A 5,325-nucleotide genomic window follows, 5' to 3' on the forward strand; every position below is an offset into this window, starting at 1 on the left:
AGTATACAAGGCTAAGTTAAAATTACAGTCTTCTATAATTTGCAAAAAAAATGTAGTTGTAGATGTTGAATTTACCGTATAGTAGGGGGCCAATGTATAGATTTGGGTTCCCATGGAAACTTCATGTTAATTCATGGCAACCATTACAAATGTAATCTTATGAGAACTGGGAACAAGAAAATCGATGTTGCCATTTTTTCCATTGACCTTTAGTAATTTGCCTTTTTTCATTTGCCTTCCGGAAGGGTTTGCAAAGATTTTGAGGCAAGTGAGCACATAGTTTACTCGGTTGAGAGTTTTTCCATTAAAATAAATGTTATTATTAATGTATTTATGAGTTTTGCTGAAGAAAACATGGGAAAATGTCACTTTTACCCGAAAAGGGCCGGGTTGTTTTGACCATCTCACGCAGATTCCCCCCCCCCCCCTCCCATGACCTCAACCATCGAGTGACGAAAAATAATGAAACTCGGTACATGCATAGAACAACTTAACATTAACATACCCAAGAAATTTCATGTCTATAGGTCAAAGGGTTTTGGAGTTATGGCTAACTAATTATTCATAAGCACGTATGGGGAAATTCGGTTTTGACGGTGTGTAGCGCCAACAATTATATATTTTTGCTATCAAAAAATGTGCAAGACTCGCGGCTAAAAAGTCAGGACAACTCGGGCTGCGAAAACTCGCGGAAAAAGTTGAGCGGGGCAAATCCACCCCTTTTAGGGCTAATGTTTATTTTGAAGACCTGTATTTATTTAAATGCAAATTATGACAAACCCTTTAGAGCCTGGCATCCAAATATGAAGATGCTGTACAGTGTCCTCTGCAGTACCGCACTCACACAGGGTTTGTCGGTTGGGGAAAAACCCCTATTCTTCATGGTGCTTTTGATACGAGTCACTCCAGAGCAGGGGCGATTTAAGCACCTCCAGGTCTTCCATCCTGCATTGCATCCTGTAGGTAAGGCTTCTGCAGGCTTGGTAGACATCTCATGTGGTGGGGGAGACGAAGGAGGCACACACTTGGGTCTTAATAGCTGGGTTGATCGTTTTCAGGTGACTTACTGTGTAGAACTGCTGCGACTGGTGTGAATGGTTAACAGTGTCATAAGCAGCTGTAAGATCAACAAAGACAGTGCCTGTGATCTATTTTTTTTTTCTGATGGAAGCCGTCCTCAATGTACTGAGTGAGGTGTAGAAGCTGTCCAGTTTTAGATTTGTCGGGACCGAAGCCTGCCTGCCTGTTCCTGTTTCAGTTGTGTCTCAATGAATAGTCAAGACAGTTGAGGAGGAAATGTTCCAGCAACTTGAATGTGTCACTTAGAAGGGATTTGAGACGATAAGTTTTGACCTGCAGTGGGTCTTTCCTGGGTTTTAGGAGGGTGATGACCTTCGACTTTTGCCACGCTTTAGGTATTGTTTGTGTGGTGAGGCAGGTGTTGAAGAGCTGGAGTAACCAATTTGAGGCGTTTAGTCCAAGATGTTTCAGTTCTTCGGTGAACATTATCCAGTTTGGTTGCTTTCCTGTTCATTTTTTATGCCAGTCGCAGGTTCATTAGCACTGAGGATTTGATGAAACCAAGGTCGATGGCGGGGTCTTTCAGGCGGAGCTTGGGTTTCGGTCGCTTACGAGAACGTGCTTTACCGTTAAATAGTAATTGTTGTGGGCTATTTGGTTGGCGGATGTTACAATGCTGTTTACTTGTCTCTGAGCGGTCATTGCTAAACTTTTCGATTATACTCCAGGCTTGGAGGCCATATTGGCTTCTTGGCCATATTGGTGGTTACCACAAGGGTTTGCCACAAACTTTGAAGCTGTTCTGATATTGCTGTTATTAATTCGTCCCGAGTTGAAATGGTATCGACAGCAAGAGGGTCGTTTTCTTACAGACATTTGTATTTCCTGTAAAGTTCAGCACTACTGGATGCTTAGCCTGGGATGTAATCAGTGCGGCAGCCCCTAGGGATGTAATCTGTAGAGACATCTGGAATTTGGGGAATCATCTTCTTCCTCCGTCGATGTTAATCAGATGAACAGCTCTGGTTCTGGTTCTGGTTCCAAGACAAAGGTTTCTGGAGATTTTCTTTCTCACCAGGAATTGTGGGGATCTTCACACTGATTCTTATGTTATAACATGTAACCAGTCCCAGAAAATGGTCAATTTAAGAAACTGCACACTCTCTTTGTTTTGAGACGAAATACATAGTCCCTAGATTGAATTGTTGTTCGGCCATATACAATCGATTGGAAACCCATACTAAAGCCGTTTGTCATTCATTCTTTGTGTGTTTCAATTTATTGACAACAGGTGAATGTCGTTGGGATAAGAGAACAAATAGTCCTGGCATCAATCAGTCAAATATGGTGATATGCCCATAATAGCTCTTTTATTCCTTGTAAATATCTTGATTCACGTTTAAGTTTGATCTCAAAATCTTAATATCACCATGTGAGTGCTTGACCAAGCAGGTAATTCTCGGTTTCACAGAGGTTTTTTTTCCATTTTAGTTCCAAATCCTCCCATCATAATGTGCCTTTAATTTTTACCAAACTAATACGACCGCTGGAAAAAGGGGCAATTGCAAGAACAAGGAAAGTTTTCTTAGAAGACAGCTTGGGACACTCCAGTTTCCTTCAGAAAGCCATAGACTAGAGAGCACAGTGCTCAAACCAAAAGTTTTTGTTTCTAATGCATAGAACGGGGTCGAAGTGGTGAGGTCAGTTGGTTCAGAAGTAGAGAAAATGCATAATTATGCATACACGTGTAGATGACTTGTTAACGACGGTTTAGAGTATTGCCAATTGCATTCAGAAAGTCAGAGAGCGCATGCTCAACTCAAGCAGATCCAGCCACGCGGAGAATGTGTTTGGATTAGCAAAGTGTTTTAGTGCAAAGTCGGAGAAGTGAAGGAATACAAGATGTCTTTTTTGACTACGATTAAGTTTGCCAGTTCCTTCAAAGCCAGAGAAAAACTTAGGTCTACTATACTTGAGAATCCTAAGTCCAAAGGTATTTAGAACCCCGTTTCACAGATGTATCTATACATCTCTTCTCAACAATTCCACTGACGTGGAAACACTGGCAGTACAAAAACGCAATCAATAGGCTATTTGGACATTGATAAGATAGCGAGAAGACTCAAAGCTCGACTCAGAGAGAGTTCGAGGGCATTAAAATTGGCCTTAACCCTCCTATGGAAACATGCATTGTCAGCCTGGTTTTTTACTTGCTCAATATTAGTCAAGGCCTCCATTGGTTTAATCTGAAATCAACGAACATCAGCATACTAGATTAAAGTGGTTTACTGGCAATTAAGTTAGGGTCAGAGTCGTATCTGACAGAAGTATAAAACGAGATGCGTTCAGAACGCCAACAAGACAGTCTCAGCAGACTTGCACCAAAGTATGGTGATATCCTCAGCGGGTGTTTGGTATTGTCAATAAGTTACAATGATATCCCAAGCGGATGATTCAGATTAGGCAAATCAGCATTTCTTTTGTTTTCAGAGTATAGCTGCAGCAATAAGCATTGGAAAATTCGCTTCTAAATGCTGTTTATTAAGTTGACGCATGAATTTAATCTCGTTAAAGTAACCCTCATTGTTTATTTCCTTTTTGAAGCTCATCTTCAACAGCAATAATTGGAGGCAGCAGTTTCCTTAATCAGCCAAAAGTCTAGAGCTGGATGGTCTCGCCAGTCAACTGCCTTCCATACTACTCAAGGCAAGAGCCCCATCAACAGTCTTGCAGTACAGCTCATCCTTCACGAGTTAGCAACAATGGGCAGAGTTGCACGGAATATCATCCCTACCCTCAGATCCCAACTAGTACAGGCAATATAAGGTTTGACCTCAAACAATTTGCAACAGATTTTTTTTCACCACAGTGCATTTCTATAAGGTCCCTAAAATGACGTACTAAAAGTCTTTAAAAATGCAGGTGGTGGAAATATGCCTAATTTGCAATAATCCAAAGTCCCGCATATGTTAGGACTTTCGCATTGATTTGGCCATATTTCTCATACTAGGTAGATTTTGCAGGTACCGTAATTTTCGGAATATAAGCCGCGGCTTATACGTTGAATTTGCCCATGAAAATGTTTACTGCGGCTTATACACAGGGCGGCTTATACGCCAAGACTTGAAGAATAAAAATGACATTTACATGTGTATTTAATGTACTGGTACAAGAAGAGATGTGTTGCTGAAATAATTATCAATTAAGAAAGTCATTAACAAACCGAAAGCACGTCCCACAAAAAGGTACAGAGCGGTAAAAAGTACGGCTAGTGAAAGCTGTCCCTTGGACATCGACAACCGGGCGTACGTGATGCTGCCTATGCTGCATGCATGGTGCATGGATTCCCCATGGACCACACCATTTGTGGTAATAAAGGGGTGCACTTTCTTGGGAACAATAATTACCAATATTTCCCCTGTTTAAAAAAGAAAAACGACAACTAATACTTTTTATGGAGTTTGAAACATATCTTTATTTGATAATCAGTTGTTCAACGTCACAATATATTTTTTTTGTTGAAAGGTATTCAAGAAACGATGTAAAACTCAAAACAGGGGTGAAATCACCCCTAGGACAAAACAACTCAGCGTTTGTTGCCACAAAGCAGGATTTGTAGCGCTCCAGTCAGACAACACACGGTGGGTTGCATACTTTCTCAAGTGCTGGGGGAAAATAATGTCATTCGCCGGCAAGCCAGCGGGCAGCAATTCCCATTTTTTATTTCTCATTATCAATTTCCATATTTGTTTGTATGAGTAATCGACTGTAAATGATTTGACATAACTTTTGTGGCCCTTTTATAGCTTTCGTAGTGTAAATGGAACTGGTTCAGAGCATTTTGACTAGAATTTGGAGGCCTTACAAAATTGAACCGCTGCGGTTGGTGCGACTTATACGCCGATGCGGCTTATACGCCGACTTCAAATCTTAATTTGCAAATTTTTGCGTGCTGCGGCTTATACGCGGCTTTTAAACGACAGTTTGAGTCTTTTTACATTGATTTACACATTATTCTAGTCCTAGTTAAATGTAAAGATCCCTTTGTTTCTGAAATTATCCAAATGCCGTATAATTTGCATAAATGCCGTATATCAATTTGCCTAAATTAAAGTTCAAATAATGGATGCCATGTGTGCACATGTACCAATTGAATTTTCCCTGATAATCCAAGTCAAATTTTACACCAGAGTTTACCTCCCTAAGCCGAAAATGCATTGGAGACATTTTTTCCTAGCTGCCATGTGGCGGCCATCTTGGATATTAAAATGGCTGCCATTTCGAGCCTAATTTGTATCATGTAAC

Source organism: Patiria miniata, unplaced genomic scaffold (assembly GCF_015706575.1).
Source record: "Patiria miniata isolate m_02_andy unplaced genomic scaffold, ASM1570657v1 HiC_scaffold_1, whole genome shotgun sequence".
NCBI lineage: Eukaryota > Metazoa > Echinodermata > Asteroidea > Valvatida > Asterinidae > Patiria > Patiria miniata.